The sequence below is a fragment of the Cnephaeus nilssonii genome (assembly GCF_951640355.1).
Source record: "Cnephaeus nilssonii genome assembly, chromosome: 1".
Taxonomy (NCBI): Eukaryota; Metazoa; Chordata; class Mammalia; order Chiroptera; family Vespertilionidae; genus Cnephaeus; species Cnephaeus nilssonii.
In genome coordinates, this window is record NC_137072.1 from 83588532 (window position 1) to 83609199 (window position 20668).

A 20668-nucleotide genomic window follows, 5' to 3' on the forward strand; every position below is an offset into this window, starting at 1 on the left:
ATATATCTGTCTCTACAATCAGGGTAGAAAATATGCAAGTAAACACCATATCTATCGAAGTGTCACTGTACCCTGAGTTGTAAAGAATAATTTCTCCAGGGTCAGGGGAAATGTAAAGGCTGTGTGATAAAGACAAAGCCTGGGATAACAGAATAAGTATTGGCTCTGAAACCAAACAGATGTGGGTTTTATTCCAGCTCAGCGGGCCTGTGGGTCCATCCCTTCGCCTCACCTTTGTCTTCCATAAAACATCAACCCTGCAAATCCAAGATACGGAGTTACTGTGCATAAAATGCCTGCCAGTTAGCAGGTGCTCAATAAGTACTACCCCCCTCCCCCATTATCATCCCTCTGTAACTGTCTTTGATTATGGACTTGGAGAGCTCTGGGTCATGAAAAGTGACTGACGTCTAAAGAATAATACTCCCCTGTTATTGAATGTCTCCTATATGTCACCCTGTGTTAGCTCATTAGTTTACAATAGAGAACAAAAGCCACAAGGTTCCTGTTCATAGAGCCTCCGTTGTTATGTCTTTTCAACATAAGATAGAAAATAAACAAGGAAACAAATGAGTCAGGTGGTAGTATTACAAATTGTCATTGGTACTCTGAAGTACATGCGTAAAAGAGGGTAGGAATAGAGCATGGGAGGCCTGTGAAGTGTTTTGAGCACAGAAGTTGCCTAATTGGTATTTCTAACAGGTCACTGTGACAGTCTGGAGCAGCTGGATTAGATGGTTGCAAATGTGAAAATGGGCAAATAAAAGTCACTCTGCTCCACTACAAGAGGAAGGCATAATGGTAGCCTTCACTAGCTGCAAAAATAGTGTTCCAAATGATAAATTAACAATTTCCATGTGCAAGGGGTGTGTCTTTCAGATTCTTTGGGAGTAAAAATAAAAGTTGTTTATTATAGGAACTGGTACATTAATGAAACCGTTCTCCTCTCCAGCCTGAACTGTGGAGTAATACAACACAAGACTCCGAGGTCGCAGATGAAGCCAGGTTGTGCCAAATGTGAAATAAAGAGATTTAGAAAGCTGCCAGCAGGCTCAGGGCACAGATTTCAGATGGCAGAGGAGGGGAAGCGAGCGAACGATGCCAGCCAGGTCTTCTATAAGGAAGGAGCCAACACCAGCTCCTACCGGAAAGCCAAGCGCGGCCATTTGATTTCCATGAGCACCATGTTAGTCTCTCCACCTCAGAGGCAATTTGACACAATCTGAGGAGGTTCCTGCTCTTTGTGAGTTGGGCTTTCATGAAAGAGATGTGGTAGATAGAAAAAAAACTATGTTAGACCTATGAATCTGTATACACACACATATATGATACATATGTGATGCATATACATGATCAAATTCATTTGCTTCATTTGTTTTATGCCCCCCTCAAGTTTTATTGAGCTAAAATTGAAATATAACATTGTATAAGATCCAGGTGTCAACATAATTATTTGATATATGTATATATTGCTAAATGATCACCACAGTGTTTAGTTAATATCCATCACCTCACATTGTTACAAAATTTCTCTTTCTTGTGATGAGAAATTTTAAGATCTATTTTCTTAGCAATTTTCAAGTGGGTTCATTAGTTCTATAAGTCAGTGGTTGACAAACCGCGGCTCTCGAGCCACATGCGGCTCTTTGGCCCCTTGAGTGTTCTAACGCCACTTCTTCAAAATAGACTCGCCCAGGCCGAAAACCGACTTCTGCACATGGGCCATGAAGTTTCAATCACACTGTACGTGCGCGCCCGCGTGTGGTATTTTGTGGAAGAGCCACACTCAAGGGGCCAAAGAGCTGCATGTGGCTCGCGAGCCGTGGTTTGCTGACCACTGCTATAAGTGATTTTTCTAAAATACAAATTTCTGACCTAGCAAGTGTGGCTCAGTTGGTTGAGTATTACCCTGTGCACCAAAACATTGCTGGTTCAATTCCCAGTCAGGACACATACCCAGGTTGTGGGTTCGGTCTCCCATCAGGGTGCATGCCAGAGGCAACTGATTGATGTTTCTCTCTATCCCTTCCTCTCTCTATATAATCAATAAAAACATATTTTTAAAAACATGTATTTAATCATTTTAAATACAAATTTCTTGCAAATATAATATCACTAGAGGCCCCCTGCACTGATTCATGCACTGGTGGGGGGCGTGGCCTGTGGGGATTGGCCTGCTATGGGAGTGCTGCTCATCCAGGTCAGCCAAGCGGCGCTCCCACTGTGGGAGCACACTGACCACCAGGGGGCAGCTCCTGCATTGAGCATCTGCCCCCTGGTGTTCAGTGTGCATCATAGCAACTGGTCGACCGGTCGTTCCACCGTTGGGTCGCTGGGCTCTTATCTATATAGATAACCCATGATAAAGTTAACAGAGAACCCCACCCTCAATTTCTGGGATTATCAGTATTTTGAACAACAATTAAATGTGTTTCTTTGTCAGAATAAGACTTCTGCACAATAATCTGTTAGAAAACTGGATTCTTTTACAGACTAGTTTCAGTGCATTAGAAGAGCTCTGAAGGGATGAATCTCAGAAGAGATAAGCTTTGATGAGGGGACAATAAGGAGCAGGCAAAGGTAGGTGACACGGAGGCATGAGCATCAATGTCAAGCAGCCCAGTTGGTGCCTGAAGGTCACAGAGAGAGACTGAGACAGAGAGAGGAGGGACAGGGGACACTGAAGGCAAAGCTCACCTCTATTAACATTTTGTACAGAGGTATTCCCACCCATTCACTACCTCCAGTACATCAACAAGCTCTTGTTTTCTGTGGTTTCTTGTTTGGTTATTGTCTTTTTTCAGTAAGAGATCAATCTAGACAGGCAGGAGACAGACTCTACCTTATTTCTCACTCTAATGCCACCCTTCAGATGTTAGGGGTAATAGGCAAAACATGTTCTTTAAAGGTCAAATTTGACTGGAATAAAATATGGGGGAGGGGACTAAAAGCTAAAGTGGCTTTAGCTTTTCTGTAGTTTCTATGAAATCCCAAGCAAGACCCAGGGACATGTACTTGACAGAACCTGAAGTGTTGTGCTCTGTGCTCTCTGCCAGGAGAGATGAAGTGATCCTTTGGACGCTGATCAAAATTCCCCACCTCCCTCAGGGTAGCTGAAGATTGGACCAACAGGAGTGTTGCACCACCTTGTGGGGAGATTGGGGGCATCAGCATTCATTTGCCAGGCTTTTTTTTCTTTACACACACACACACACACACACACACACACACACACACACTTGTTACTTGTTTTCTTCAAGGAAGACTTAAGAATAAAATCCAATGCTGAGTTGACAACTACAAAAGTATAATCAATTAAGACATTCTCTAGTAAGTTTCACAACAAATTAATTTATAAGTGAAAAGGACTAAAATGTGATGTCTTTCTAGCTCCTTAATTTTTCAGGAAAAAATATAGTAATAATACCTGATAGTTATTGAATGTGGACTCCATGCCAGGTAGGTACTGATCTAGTACCTGAGTACTTATGCCATCCTCACCCTCTGAGATAAGCCTATTATTATCACACTAGGAGCCCAGCACGCGATTCGAAATCCAGTCCGGCCCTGCCTCGCTCCCTGGGCCCTACAACAGCTGCAGCCGCTGCTGGTCCAGCCCTGCCTCCCTCTTCAGCCCTTGAACCAGCTGTGGCCACTGCTGATCAGGCCCTCCCTCAGCGCAGGTGGGCAGAGGCCCCTGCCGCCCCGCCCCCGATGCTGAGCACACAACCTCCTCCTGTCCGGTCGACCCATTACGGCGTCCCTGTTAATTAGAATATTTCCCTATTATATATATAGATTATACAGGTGAGGAAAGTGAAACACAGAACATTTCAAGAACTTGTCCAAGTAACACAGCTGGTAGGTGGCAGAGCAGGAATATAACCATGATCTTGAGCCCTTAAGCACCATGTTGGGCTGCTTCTCTGAAGCATACAATGTAGCACAATGAGACTAGATGTCATTAAGTAAGATCAGGCGTCATAGATGTTGAAAAGCATGTTCCTAGAGCCTAAGACAGTGAGTTCAAATGGCTTCCCCAAGCAGGGAACTATGACTCTTTCCACTTCCTTCCCATGAGACATAACCTTTACAAGAAACAACTTTTTGAAAATCACTTTTCTAACAAATAAAGTTCCATTTTCAGAATCACAGAATTTGGAACCAAAGGACAGGATCCCTTGATAATCATAATAATTTTATCATCATCATCATCACCATCATCACTGCTGCCACTGTCAAAATCATCTTCATTGTCATCAGTAGCATTTATTGAGTGACTGCGTCGGGCACTGTGTTCTCTATGTTGAGGTTACATAGTACAAACCCTTATTTTACAGATGAGTAAACTGAGGCCAGCACACTTTGGAGACTTGCCTAAAGCTCCACTAATAGGCAGTGGTACAGCTAATTCTATGGCCATGCACAGCCCAGGGCAGCTCCTTCCTCTAGATAAAACAGTCATCAACAAGTAACATTTGGGAGAATAATGTCATGTTTTCCATTTCCAACTTCCTTATTAACACTCATTTCCTCCAAAAATGCTCTGTCATTTCTTTGAAAACCATTATCTTCTTTCTTTTCCAGATGACATGTTGTCATTTCAGCTTGGTTACTTTTGATGCAATTTAATCTGATTTTGCTAGAAACCAGTTATTCTTCTTACATCTGTTTCATCATTCAGCAACTAATAGGCACTTTCCACAACTGCTGATATGAGAAAGACAAGAAAAAGCACAGCTCCTTATATACCCTAATTCATCTGAGCTGGACAGGATTCACATATCTTGAATTTGGAAAATATGCAGGTCTCCAGATTTCCCCCTGTCTTTATGGGATAGGGGATGGAACTCGGCACCAGAATGATAAATCTGTGCATAAAGCTGCTCATGGTGGTACCCAGGCAGATCTGGCTGCAAGGGACAAGGAATGTGGGAGGTCAGCACAGCTCAAACCCTCCCACAACTTCCAATGAAAACACTAATACTCAGAAATCCAACTGCTCTATTAAAATACATGAAACACCTCTAGTCATGGTTTTCTTTGAATGGAAGTAAAAATCTTTTTATCCAGAAAGAAAATTAAAACCTACACAGCTATAGCTAAGTAATCTGCATCCTTCCCACCACTGAACCCCAACATGTCCATCGGACTTGTGGCTTCCGCGTCAGGAACACTTGGTCTGTGATGAGGTCACGTTGGACAGACTCCTCTGAAGAGATAAGCTATCTGGGATGATAAGAGAACTTGCAGGAAATGCCAGATGGAAATAAATACAAGTAAATTGTATCCTCTCTGCCAGGAACCACACTATTTCCCCAGCCATTTGCAGGAAGAGCGAGAGAAGTAGGTTGCTATGCCATTACAGGTCATTTTCTCTCCTGCGTTGTGCCACCCCATGCTCCTTTTTCATTCCAATTGCTTCATTTCTAGAGGATCATACAGCCATTTTTCTCCTCCCTGTCTAACTCCAATCGCACTTCTGGGCTGTTGTTCTCACCGTTGATGGTGTTAATCTCCATAGGAACCAATGTGACTCAGAGGGTCAATGTGTGCTTGGCAAGTCTTGTTGCAATCATTGCCAGCATGTTACCAGCAATGGCAACATAATCCACGGTGATCATATTTTTGTTTTGTGAATTTGCCGGTGAGTCATGCAGCTTAAAGGCAGCAGACTCAAAGGAAATCTTATCTTAGCACTTTGGAGTAAATCCTATCACAGCCACCTTCTATGCAAGCCAAATTCCAGCAATCCCTCACTTCAAAAGTTACGGAATCCACTACTTGCTAAGGATGAGGCTTTCTTGGATTTTTCTGCATCCATCATCCTGGTTGGGCTCATGCATTCTAGCTAATAAGAGCTATTTAATGGAGATAGGGATAGTGATGGAAATAATGGTTCTCCTCTTCATTAGAGCAATCTCCTTTTTCTGAGGGTGTCTTCATTCGACAACAGGAAACCTTCCCTATGGATTCTTATAAGATGACTCCAATGGAAGAAAGCTGTTTGATCCATTGAGAGGCATCTCACAAAGTGTGAGTGGCTAAAGGCAAGTTAAAGATTATCTAATCCAACCCCCCACCTGGTGCGGGTGTCCGATAGATGTGTCTAGAATCATTTTGATTAGTGCAAAGCAAATAGAGTCTTCCGCTCCTTCCTCGGGTGTACCATTCAATGATGGATTGCTCTGATTATTAGAAAGCCCTGTCTTATATTGAGCCAATTTGTCCCTCTGTACCTTTTAACAACATATTATTGTTCTGCTCTCTGGGGAAACACACACAAAAAAACAACACATTTGTCCCTTTGTACTTCCACTGTATCTCTACCAAGATTCTCTAGTATCCAACAATTCCTGCCTTGACAATAGGACTGATCACATGTTTTTAGTGTGTCTGTCTCCACCACCAAATGAGTTTCTAGAGGACAAAAAGCATATCTCATTCTTCTTTGTGTCGTGAGTGCCTGCATTTGATGACACCCTTTCAAATACTCCAATTGGCTTTTCTATCCCCTGTGGTTGTTCTACTCCAGACTAAACATTTTCAAGTCCTCAACTATTCCTCAAATCACCAAGTAGATATTGGCCTCTTCTTGCCTCCTCCCTCCAACAGAAATACTAATGGGGTGAAAGAAAGCAGATTGGATCATATAATGTCTCTGTGACAAAAACTATACTTTCTAATATCATGCTGTGTGGTGAGGGCAATGAAGTAGTTCAAAAATTCTATCATGGATGCTCTAGGTCTTTCAAACAGCCTTGAAATTCTACAGTAAGTGAGAATTTTATAACAGGAAAAGACTGTAGACATCACCTCATTCAATCAGTACCAAGGAGGGACCCAAGAATCAAAGAGAACTGCCCAAGGTCATAGCCTGTTCTTGGCGAGCTAAAACTGGAAAATGTGCCTTTGTTTTTCTCTATATCATGTTCTTTACAACATACCACACTCGCCCAAGGGAATAGCACACCAAGCACTTTGTCTGCGCCTGAGTAATTAACTGGGGGTTTTAAAACATGGAAAGTGCCTTCTTAAATCTTGGGACCTAAATTTTAGCACTCTCTCCTCCTGATAGCATTTATGTGGTACTAAATATTCCAACGGGTTTTAAGGCTTATAGCTACTGTCCTTGGCAATTTTAGTCTTGATCTCAGAAGACAGAGATCATGTCAACATAGAATCTCCAGAACCTAAATAGAGTCTTTCTTCTTTTTGCTTATCATATGCCAGCACTTAGCACAGTTCCTGGCAAATGCTAGACATTTAAACAATAGTTTCTGACTAATTAATAACTCTGCAATTATTCATTGATGAATTCATGACAAAAATTCAAACGCAGACTAAGTCCCCCAACCATTGGGCCTTTTTCCTATTTCTAGATCACATGCCCAATAATCAATTGATTTATGGTCATGGAACTTAAGTACTAATGTTCATGCAAATAAAATATAATTTTAAATGTAAATATGCAAAACAAATATATACATACAAAACTATTCCAACTTGCAAATGGGTATGATTCTGAGAAAGTATATGTGAATTAGGGATTAGAACCTGAAAAAATATTATTCTCAAGAAACAATAAAAGGGAGGAGAAAAGGACAACAAAATAAAAATAAAATATTGTTTCCACTAAAAAGTTACTGGCATAATATGCCCTACGTGTTTGTGAGGTACATTGTGAAGAACATGACATAGATTAAAAGAAAAAATTACTTCCATTTCTGACTCTACCTGTAATTGCATCTATGACCTTGAGTTAAATAGATTCCTGGGCCTGAGAAATAAGACATCATTTATGGTACTATTTATATAGGGGACATCAGTCCCACTTCAGAATGCAGGGCACCAGGAACTCAAATTCCAGTTCCTAAACCAGCCATTTGCCAGGTGAGAGGGCAATTCTCTTTTTAATCATTGTGATTGAAAGAAAACCCTCAGTAAGTCTGAAGCCAGCACCTGCTAGCATTTCTACACAAGTCACTTTGCCAATGTATAATAGGAACTTCCTTATCCAATGCAATCAGGAAAATTAAACATAAAAATTGGTTCCAGCAGAACATTTAAAAAAACCATATTTTAAATATTTTAACTTAAATTCAAATATGCAAGTATATATTCATGTGTCCATCTCTGATATATAGGGTGTCTCCAAAAATGCATCCATGCACTTTGAATAATTATAAAAGGCAGTGTTTATTAAAATACATTTCATTTTCACAATTGAACTATCAGCTCTAAAATTGTATATACATTTTTTGTGGACACCTTGTATAAACATTACCTGAATTTCCTCAAAGTTCTTTTTCTATAAACCATTCCCGAAATGCCTCCTTCCAATGGGTAGTTTCAATTTCTTTAACATCCAAAACATTAAGATACTTGAAAGCAATCTGACTGCATAAGCCTTCCTGATTTTTCAGTCTTTTCAAAAGATATTATTTTTCAAAGAAATAATAACTCTTCTCCATGCTCATTATTTACCCATAACATATATAACAAAATAATATTGCATAATTACAGGTACAATGGACAGAAACAGATTTGGAAACAAACAAGCTGATTCTTGGCAAGCACACAGCTCAACTCCTGAGAACAGAAGGACTTGGACAAATTACAGAGCAAGCTACTAACTAGGAGTGTCCAGCCAAGCATCCTGTGCAGAGGACATGGAGAGTGTCAGTTCATCTGGTGAAACAGTTTTCAAAAGTTCCTCCAGTATTTGCATCAATAAAGCCTTCATGAGCCTCATAGGCTAGCACTGCTGACTGCTGACCCCTCTCCCCAACTCTATTGACTGTACTTTGATAAGACTTAGTTTCTGAGGAATACCATGACAAGTTATCACAAACTGGACTGCTTAAACCAAAGAAATTTATTCCCTCACTGTTGCAGAGACCAGAAATCCAAAATCAAGGTGTCAATAGGGCCCTGCTTCCTCTGAAAACTCAAAGAAAGGATCCTTCTTTGCCTCTTTTAACTTCTGGGCTCCCAGTAATCCTTGGAGTTCCTTAGCTGTGGCACCATAACTCCAACTTCTGCCTCTATCTTCACATAGTCATCTTCCCTCTATCTTTGTGTGCGAGTCTTCAATGGCCTTCTTACAGGAACACCAGTCAGTGGAGTTAGGACCCACCTTAATACCATTTGACCTCATTTTAACTTAACTAATTACATCTGCAAATACCCTACTTTCAAAAAAAATCACATTCTTAGGTTCCTGATGGACACAATATTTGGTGAACATTATTTAGCCTGGTATACCACATTTTGACAAGTCCTTTCCCCTCTAGGCCTGAAACATGCTATTTCTTTCTCTAAAAATTCCCCTCCCCCATTCTTTACCACAGCACATTCTCATATCCTTCAACACTCAGCTCAGATACCACTTCCTCTCAGCTGCCTTCCTGATCTGGGTGAGTTGCCCTTCCTGGCTGTCCCTCGGGGCTCAGTCATTGCCTCCTCAATATCATTCATTTCACTATACCTACCCTGCCTGTTTTCATTTTCTGTCTCCACCATCATACCCACTTATTTAACAACTACTGACTGAGCACTTGCTAAGTGCCTGCACTATGCTAGGGGCTGGGGCCACAATAAAGCTAAGACAAGACCCTGGGGGTAGTTTTGGGTTTTTTGTGTGTGTTTTTTTCTTTCAAATCCACATTTACTAAATTTTTTTAATTCTTTATTGTTTGAAGTATTACATTAGTCTCCTTTTCCCCCCATTGACCTCTCCCCGCCACCCCCTCCTCCAAGCACAAGCCCTCCCCCCTCCTCACCCCTCCATTCCCCCCTTCCACCCCCCGCTACTGTCTGTGTCCATTGGTTTTGTTCCTATGTGTTTTTTTATTATTATTATTAAGGTATTATATGTGTACATATCTTACCATTGCCCCCCCCACCCCACTCCCATATATGCCCTCACCCCCCAGAGTTTTGCGTCCATTGGTTATGCTTACATGCATGCATACAAATCCTTCGGTTGATCTCTTATCTTCCCCACCTCTTCCTAACCTTCCTGCTGTAATTTTACAGACTGTTTGATGCTTTCTGCCTCTGTATCTATCTTTTTGTTCAACAGTTTATAATGTTCCTATGGTTTTTGAAGGGTAAAATGTTTCCAGTATTTGAAGGCAAGGAGAATCTCCAGAGCCCAGCACACTATCAGATATACATAAGCATTCAATAAACAGATGTTGAATGAGTTAATTAGTAAAAATTCAGTAGGCAAAGCAAATACTAATGGGTAGGATGGGATAGTTGGAAGTCTGAGGATATGGATTTTTGCCTGGAATGAAATTTTTCATGTAACTTGAGATATGATAAGGAAATGTACTGCCTCCACTTAGTGTTCAGACACTTTACTTAAAGTGTCTTATCTCCCAATCAATGATTTTTTTCATCCAACTCTAAGATTTTTTTTTTCATTCTCTGATAGATTAAATAATGAAGAGATTTCTCATCTCTTTTTTTCTTTTTTCCTAAACAGATTCAAAACATCTTAAATACATAAAAATGTGGTATTTTCCATCTATATTATACTTCCTCCTTTCCCTTATGATTATGAGTGACCACATATATAACTGAGTTCTAGCCAGTGGGATATAAATAGAAGTGATGTGTGGCATTTCCAGGCCTGACCCAGAAAAATCTCCCAGGTTTGCTCCTGCATTCTCCTTGCCCTTTCTAGCATATAATATTGCTTCCAGGAAGTGAAAATTGTTGCTTGGGGTGGGGAGGGGCAAAAACTCTTAGATATAATAGTTGGTGACTCTTCAATGCTCAAATGTACCCAATAAATATCTTATTTCTTAGTATTTAATTCTTCTTGTTAGGGAGAATTTACACTTCATTATATTAATGTTAGTTAATTGGATTTTAATTACTTTAATTTTTCTCCTGAGGGGGGATGAAAAAGAAAACATTTGAGAAACTGTGCTCTAAAGTAACCTTGTAGAAGCTACATATTGAAAATGGTAGACCTTCTCTCAGACTAGGTTTCTAATGACTAACTGGAGGAGAGGTACCCTGGTCACTACTAAGTACCATTAATGAGCAAAAATGTAATTTTATTGTGTTTGAACCATTAAATATATGAAAGTTCAACTGATATAGCAGTTAGCCCATCCTCAATATTATACCTACTACTTTACCCACTTTATACATGGGAGAAACTGAGCTCAAAGAGCACAAGCTCAAAGTCAAGACTACTGGTGAACGTTACAGCAGATATTTCAAACCTGTCTAATTCCAAAGCCTGAGTTATTGATCCTTATGCTCTGTTGCTCCCCCAGCTGTCAAAAGCTACCTGTTCCACTGTATCTGACGATTTCCAGCCTGATTTACTGCCAAATACAACCTCTAGTTTGGGGATTAAAGTTATACTGGTGAGAAATGCTTTCAGAAAAGCTGACAATGATTTCAGAAAAGTTGATCAATGATTTCAGAAATCATAACCTGAATTCAGGGTTACAAAGTTGTATGACAGCAAGTCTCTTGTAACCAAATCGGGCAGTAATGGGAGTGATGAAAGGTGGCATGTAGAAATAAATTAATATTTCTTTTGATAGACACAAAAACAAGATGTGTCAGGTCTGGATGAAGCCCTTAAGAATTCAAGTACAGATGAACAATTGTCAAAGGGCTGTGGAATTTGATTTCACAAGCACTAGAAAACATCAACATTTTCCCAGGATGTAAATTTTGCAAGAAATCTTATCAGAAATTATTTCAGAGCTTTTGCTCTTCTGGGCATCTTACAATGTAAGATCACATTCCAAACACTGATGGGCTTTGTCCTAAAGTTCTGACTCTATGGTTTTCCCATAGAAACTACATACGATGTGCCCATCTGGGAAGTATTTAACTTGCATTATCTGCAAAAAAAAGTATTATCAATTCACATAGAAGGCTTGAGGAAACTTTCCGTATCTGTGTAAGTTCATGCATCTTTAATGTAGTATAAGTCTTAGAATTGCTGAATAAAAAAAAGACAATAATAAAATAAAGTTGGCTACAAAGTCCACCATAATGATAAATGGGAAGAGCATTGCTCAAACCTTTTTAATTCTTTCTATGAATTTTATTGTGTGCCCTTTTCTGATGGTCTAGATACACAATTGAACAGTGGTCTCCAGAGAATTTCCCTTCTTTTTGCTTCATTTCATTCCATTGCTACTTAAATAAGTTAATTTACTGCTCTGGGACTTACATGCATCACATCCTAACCTGTAATATAGTAAATGTGGGGAAAATAGTAAGTGGAATGATTGAATGCTAGATAGAGGTTATAGGCTCTTTTAGGTGAAGGTTTGGGTAGGAATTGTCTCTTATTCTTACATATTTCAAAGGGTGCTACAGCTTTGGAACACACTTCCAGATGCAAAATTAACATCACAGAGAAACAACAGTCTCACACTTTTTATATTTAATGCCAACTCTTCTGTATGCTGTAGCCCTACCTTTTAGCATTTAAGAGATAAAGCTCTGCGTTAAATTTTCCAATTATTACCTGTCTGGTACAGTTGCAACAGGACCATATCAAGTGTTTGAGTTTTACTAGGGAAACGTAATTACAGTTTGAAAAATAGTAGAAAATGCATTCCTATCACATCCTTAGTGGCAGTTTATATGCTAAAAAGAAAAACGCTTGGGGCCTAATTCGTAAGAGCTTTATGCTTCATTTACATTTTTCTGTGCAGTTTACTTGGAAAAGAGCATAATGCATGTTTTTCAAGAAAAAATGCCATTTTGGGATTCATTCAACTTGCTTTCCATTGTCCTCATCGAGAGCCGGCCATTCTTTTCTACAATCCTAAAGGGCACCAGTAAATGAAGTGGGTGGAAAGCCCTCAATATTAACTATAAGAAATGCCTAAAACCATTGTACAGATTATTTAGGAAATTTACAGCAGTCTCTAGTAGTCAAGTCTTTGGAAAGCCTATTGTGCTTTTACTATGCAAACTGTTTTCCAAGCCCTTTGTATAGAATATTGAACAAATTACATGACAATACACATATTGTTGAGGGTTGCTCAGAATTCACAAGGTTCTGACCATTTCCCACCAATCCTTATTTTTTTTTACTTAGTTCGGTGTTTCTTAAAATGTGGCCTGTATGTTAGCAAGCATCAGAATCAACTGAGATTTCTGTCTAAAGTATGATTTCTTAGGCTCTACAACAATGATTCAAAATTTCTGAGGGTGGTGACCTGAAAGTTGAATTTTAGAAGTTACTGGGATAATTCTTACATATATCTCACAATGATAAACACCAGATTAAGAACCCCATCACTGTGTTTTGGACAAAGTCACTCAAGTTGTTCTCTTTTAGGTAGGCCTATACACAGGCTTATTTACTGGCCGATTCATTAAACAAGTTGACTAGGTGGTGTAAGATCAACGTGGGAGGAGGCCAAAATCATATTTGCAGGAGACTGCAATCTGGTCCTAAGCACAAAGTTGTAACCCATGGGGGTACAATGACCCTCAGTCTTTCCTGCTTCTACTGTTCTCTAGGCTCTCCAAAATTGCATGAAGAAAAGGCCAAGACCAAAAAGCATTTCTCACAGTGTTCACTGATGTACTGGAAATTGAATGTTGCAGATAATCAACCAGTTATTTATTGTACACCTTGTCAAAACTATCAGGCCCATTTCCCTCCCTCCCTGAATTCATTGAACTTATTATAGTTGGTTTTGGCAACATGTTGAGACTAGCACAGCCTGATATCAGAAAAAACCTGGGGCCCATTTTATCTAAAAAGGAGTTGACTCTGTCATTACAGAGTAACAGTTGCAATACATTTAGCGGAAGAAGGCCACAGGCCTTGACAGGTTTGGCTAAGACTACTCTGCCTTAAAGCTAGAAACATAGTCCTTTCTTGTTGATGGAGAAAAGAAAAATCTTAGGTAGAAATTCCTAATCATATCTGTTTTTCCTCTCTTTCTGGGCATAGGGAAAGATTATCCTTCCATGGCCAGGTAAATAAAGTGCTATGTGTCACTTTTGGGGCAAAACATGCATTTGCTAGTATGAACTTCCCAGCGCAGTCCATCCCTGCTACCATGACCGTGAAGGGGCGTGTTTCCAGTGGTGTGATCCCAGGTGATGACCACTGCGTCATCCCCGAGAGGAACCTGGATATGCAGGCATCTTTGTAAGCAAGATACAAACCTTTCTTCTGTTAAACCACTGAACTATGGGGGTTTTTGTCACCACAGCCTAACTTCTCCTATCCTGATTAACATAGCACAGTGTGGTATGACACAGCCACATGTTAGCCTTCGCAGATAGAACTCCGTGATGCCTGGCAGAAAAGTCATGATGACCAAACAGTCTCCTCTCCAAAAACATACCATTTTCGTGTTCTGAAATGCATCAGTCTGGGTGGCAAAGAAGTACTTTGCGACCTTTTCTGGATCTGAGAAGGCTTTGGGGATCCAATGCAGAAGAGATAATTTTGAGGATCAAATGAGATAATGCATGCCAAAGTGTTTTGTTTACTGCCAAGAGCTATACGAATAGGAATCAGGCTTGACAAAGAGCCCACTTAGATTATACTTATAAGATTCTAAAGTAAGCACTTCATTATTCTTGCTTTCCATTATAGGGTGTGTGTTTCTAATTTGATATTTAAAATAGAGTAAAATTTGTTGGAATAAAAGGGGATCCACATATTATGAAATTAGTGATATTTCCTATTTTGCCACTATTGTTGACATTTATAGTCATGCCTTTTTTTTTCTTCAAGATATATCTATTAAGCACTTGCTTGAAGCATGATAGGAAGTGCTATGAGAAGTAGAAAAGTAGAGAAAGTGTTCTTTATGGGTCTCCAAATTCATCATCTGTGCAACACAATTAACAGCTTCTAATCTCCTTCATGTTTCCTCCCAGAAATACTCTGAGTAAAAGTGCTATCATTTCTATTAAGGGCTATCTTTGGGAAAAGATCTCAGTAACAATGATTGGTATTTTAAAATTCAATTTTTATGCATGTAAATTTCTTTGAATAAAGTTGTTTTTCTTCTGAGAAGTGATAGAAATGAAGCATAGGTATCTGGATAAGAAAAGGTTAATAGAAATATTATAATCCTAAACTCACTACTAGAGCTTAGAGAGAGAGAGAGAGAGAGAGAGAGAGAGAGAGAGAGAGAGAGAGAGAAGGCTTTTTTTAAGACTTTTCTAAGAGAGAGAAACCATTACACTGTTTTCTTCTGTGTCGGTTTGCCCTAAAGGGATGCTGTTTCCTAAGCTTAATGAGGGTCCTATTTCTTCCCAGCCCTTTCAGTCTATTAATTACTGTGGCGGGTGCTTAGAGACATCTCAGCAATCATTGGTAAAATGATAGGAGCCCTAGTCATTCTGAGATGTGGGTTTTAGCCATGTAAAATTACCCAGATGAAGCAGATGTTGCAAATATGAGTCCTTATCAGAATGTTTTCTTTTCATTACCCAGCAGACAGCTGTGCTCCTCGCCCCCCAGCCACACGCAGAGGGGCTGCCCAAGAAAGCTTGGGCTGTGCTTGCTGCCTGTCTCTTTCCATGGGGCCTATGGGCACCCAAGGAGCTCTGGTTTGCATCACTGACACAACACAAAAAGCCAGACCAGAAGCAGCCCACCAAGATCCAAGAACAGGTCTGCCAGGAACAATCCCTCCTACATGTTACTAAATTCCCTGACCTACCTTTGCAACCGGGAGGCTAGTAACTCACATGGCTATTTAATGAAGAATTGGGGGAAACTGACTTCTTAAGCATGCTGTTAGCACTGTATGATTGGTGCTTGTACAATGGAAATTCCTTCCGTTTGTGCTGAGTAGGTCTCTTTATAATACAAAAGAAAAAAGGAAGAAGAAAGCCATCAGGAAATATATTCTGATAAATGATACAGACCATTTCCCTTCCCCTTCTCTTTATCCCCCTGGAATGTACACTTCATGTTCCAGAACTAATTCACTCCATAAATACTGAATGCTTACAGTGGGCATTATTCTGGTTCCTGAGGAAACAGCAATGAAAAAGACAAAATCCCAGTTCCCATGGAGCTAACACTCTAGTGGGAGACAGATAATTGTAAAAGACAGAAATATAATATAATGTTGAATATATACATGCTTAGAAGAAAATAAAGCAGGGAAAATGAGAAGAAAGTGAAAATGGCTTCGATTTTCAATAGGACAGTCAGGAAAAGCCTCACTAAAGAGAGGATCTGAGACAGAGAAATGAATGAAGTGAGGGAATGAGCCATGAGAAAATTTAAGATGAGAATTCCAGACAGCAGGAACAGCATGTACGAAGACCTTAAGTAGGGAGCCAGCTTGGTGTGCTCGAAGGACAGCAAAGGTATGAAGGTGGCTGGGGCAGAAGGAGGAAGAGAGCCTCCGGAGATGAAGCAAGGGAGGCCTTTCACATAGACCTACAGGAGGACTTTGGATTTTGCTCTACATGTGATGAAAACTATTGGAAGGTTTGAGCAGGTGAATATGTGATCTGATTGTTTTAAAAGATCATTCTGGCTATTATTCAAGCGTAGTCTGATGGGACAAAGCTAAGAAAAGTAATTGTGGGAGGGGAAAGAAATCAGAGTTCTATTTAGGACAGTGTATAGGATCACACACCTTGTGCATCTTCCCAATTTTCCATCACTGCTTATTTCACCTGTGTCAGGTATCCCTCCACTTTAGAACTTGGGTAAAATTCCACATCAAAGGTCATGGAACCCATCTTTCCAAATAGCACAAATGGGGCCCGATGACAATCCAGAAGTGCTGGGCTAGTTCTCCATGGGATGAACCTTGACCAGTGAAAAACACAAGATGGGAGGGGAATAGGCAAATTAAGGTTTCTTCCTCTCTCTCTCTCTCTCTCTCTCTCTCTCTCTCTCTCTCTCTCTCTCTCACCACTCCATAGTGCAGTGCTTTCCTACAGCCCTTTAGGAGGCCGATGTACTAAGTATGCAAGCCTGTGGGAGATCTGCTATGTTCTTTCATAGCTCAGTGTACAGCATGGACCAGGGCAGTAACGCATCTCATGGCCTAGCACTGCATCTTCCCTTACTTCACTTCCCTTTATTCCTCACTTTCATAACCTCAACTTGCACTTTCAAAATAAATTGATCGTATCAAATGCTTGCCTCGAGCTCTGTTTTCCAGAGGGTCTGCCTTAAGATATGCATGTGAAGTTGAAAACGTTCATATTAGATAACTAATTAAAGTTGGGTATACAATTCAGTATTTCAAGAAAAAGGACTAGAGATATACATTTTGGAGTTAGGTATAGATGATATTTAAAACCATGATATTGGATAAGATCTCCAAGGGAGAATAGAGAAGGGAGAGTAAATAGAGAAGAGAACCGAGGCTTAACTGAAGGGCCCTCCAGCACTTAGGAATGGAAATGAGAAGTCAGCAAATGAGTCCTGGAATCAGGTAGAAGGAAAAGGAGAAAATGTATTCTGAAAACCAACTGGGGGAAAAATGCTTCAAAAAGAAATGTCAGTAGTTTCTGGTACATAAGAAAAATGAAGAGTCAAAACTGACTATAGCAACATGGAGGTCATTGGTGACTGGACAAGAGTAATTGTTGGAGTGCTTAGGATGAAAGCTTGACTGAAGAGGGTTCAAGAGAGAAGCAGCAGCAAGAATGGGCAGGCAACTCCTAAGAGGAATTTTGCTATGGAAGAAAGGAAAGAAATTAGGAAGGTGTGCTTGTCTAGGTCCTTCATGAAGCACATTCCAAGCCTGGATAAAACATGCAAAAATTTGATTAGTGGGAATGCCTCTGCAAAAAGAGGTAGAGAGGGAGCTGGAGGAGGTGCAGAGTGCCATCAGGCAATAGCACAAGTCTGAGGCTGAGTGAAGGAGAGAAGATGAAAGGGTTGAATGGAAGCATCCTAGACTGCCAGGCAGTCCACTGAAAGTTCTACAAAGCCATCAGTTCTCCAGCCAGAGTTGGGCCAACAAAGGAGTACTGTGTCTTCCACAAAAGAAGCTGTATTAGTATTCCTGCCAAACTTGGTCATTGGTGGAAAGCAATCTATAGGAAGCAATGCCTCAATACAAAGACAGGATGGATTCCAAATCTCAGCAGCTGGCGCCCTCGGTCAAGAACACCTCCTTTACTAGGACATCTGCAGGTACATTCTCAAGGCTGCCAGGAAAGGTTAATAAAGAAAATGAAGGACCATGGGACAGTTTTTTTTAATAGGATGGCAGATGACTGAGTAGAGAGGATCATAATGAAGCTGAAGAGAGAAGGTAATGGCAGAAGCAAGTCCATGAAATGATGGAAGGAGAGTGGATCAACTACATGAGTGGAGGGTGTGGCCTTAGCTGAGACTCTGCCACAGGAGGGAACACAGAGACTATAGAAATTCAATGGACTGATAAATTGCTTGGTAAGAGAATGAGGATGTCCTTTCCTGATCCCTATACCTTCTCAGGGAAGTGGGAAGCAAAGTCATCAGTCAAGAGTGAGGAGTAGAGAGGGAGTAATGAAAGTGTGAGGAGAAAGGAAATGTCAAGAAATAGTCATCAAGCCCAGCCCACATGGCTCAGTAGTTGAGTGTTGACCTATGAACCAGGAGGTTGTGGTTCAGTTCCTGGTCAGAGCACATGCCAGGTGGGGCATGCAGGAGGCAGCCGATCAATGATTCTCTCTCATCATTGATGTTTCTATCTCTCTCTCCCTCTCTGAAATAAATAAAAATATACATATTTTTAAAAGAAATAGTCATCAGGAACTGTGGCAAGTGGATCAACCAGGAAATGTGGTAGAATTGTGAAGTTCACTGTTTGTGTGTGAAGAAGAAAACACAAAAGGATTTACTGTAATGTAAAAAAAAGTATTTAAAAAAGACATAGACTTATTAAATTATAGATAGTCAGGATCTTTTAAAATTTGCCAGTGATTCTAACCCATAGCCAGGATACAGAACCAGGTGCTAAAAGAGTGCAGGAGAGGAAACAATTCATTCCAAGAAGAGAAATGGATCATATATTTTGTGATACACTTGAGTTGGGTCTTAAAGTTGGATTTTAGCAGAGGAAATGAAGCAAAAGGAGCTTCTAAGGCTGAAGGTAAAACGTGAAGATTAAAAAATACACTCTAAAAGGGGAATGTGAACAGTAAGTTTTAAAAAATGCTGTGTTCCTTGGGGTTAAGATGCCAAGGGTGAGAAGGGGTGTAATGATAGGTAAGTGCAGAGAGGGGTCAGAATACCAATGGGCGGTTCAACCTATTCCAGGCAATGGGAGCCACTGCAGGTATTTGAGCACAGAAATGGCATATAAGGCCAAGTGACATTTTGCAAAGTCACAATCTTTCATCTCATAAAAACACATCTTGTTTCACTGTCTCACTAGTTCAGCATGTGAAGAGATTTCTTAATTCTTCACTTTGAATCATTTTCCTAAGATAATTAATTGAATTGGAATAACACATTGGGAGTAAATGGGGTCAATAATCCTATAAGCAAAGGGTCTCTAGGTGCAACAGACTATTAACTGTCATTAAAATGCAGGCAACTGGTTCATCTTTACCAAATCAGTTGAAGCCATTGAGGAAAAAATATGAAATACCCAATTTTAAAATATACAGGGGTGAGCAAAAGTATCTTTACAGTAAATTATGGGAAACACAGTGTGCTTGAGTATAGCAAGTAGACTACAAGAATGTATAAATAATGAAGGCCAGCAATTTGGGCACTTATGAGATTGCACCTAAGTGCACTGTGCCATTGTGACATTCTTTTGAATTAATAAAGCTATTGTAATAATCATAACCTGTATGTCTTTTTCCATATAAACAACTTTAAAGCTACTTTTGCCCACTCCTATACATATTTGTGTCCTCATATGCTTTTCAACATCACTGAAGAGCAATCCAAGTTCAGATAATTCGAACCTTAGAAAAGCTACAATATATGGACATACATACATGCTTAGGAGTGATTTTCAATATTTGAATAGAATTTCTTTCTGCTTATAATTTTTCTTTAATTAATATTAAGGTCAGTTTGCATTTTCCTTGAATATATATCATAATGGTGGGGAGAATACAGACTGATGGCACCCATAATGTCAAATGAAGAACAACCTCCTTTTCCTTTGCCCCAGTTAATCCACAAAATTAATATTTCACAGGAGAATAAAATGGAGCTGATCATATGTGATGGACCATGAGGACTGTGTTCTATCACCATAATACAGAATAAGAAATAAAAGAATGGACAAAGATTTCTTTGCAAAAGACTTAGATTCAAGAGAACCAATAAAAAAAATTTTTTTTTCAGATTAAAGTATAGTAAGAACACTTGGAAGGTACTTTACATTTCCACATCAGGGTAGGAGGAAAGGAATTTCACACTAAGCTCAGTTATTCATGGAAATGAAAATAGAAGCTCCTTTAATGAAGCCTACCTATTGTTAATGTCCTGCTCTCATAATGTGTATTAAAACATTATTATTGTTTTCCTATGGGTGTTTTTAATATTGTTCATTAACCGAGAAAACACGAAGAATAATTCAAAGACCTTGTTTGGAAATGGACTTGCTACGTGGGAGGGAAAGGAAATGAACTCAGAAGAGACACTGTTGGCTCAGGATTTCGTAAACAGCAACAATGCCCAAGGAAGAAAATCACTGCAGCTCTCATGCTT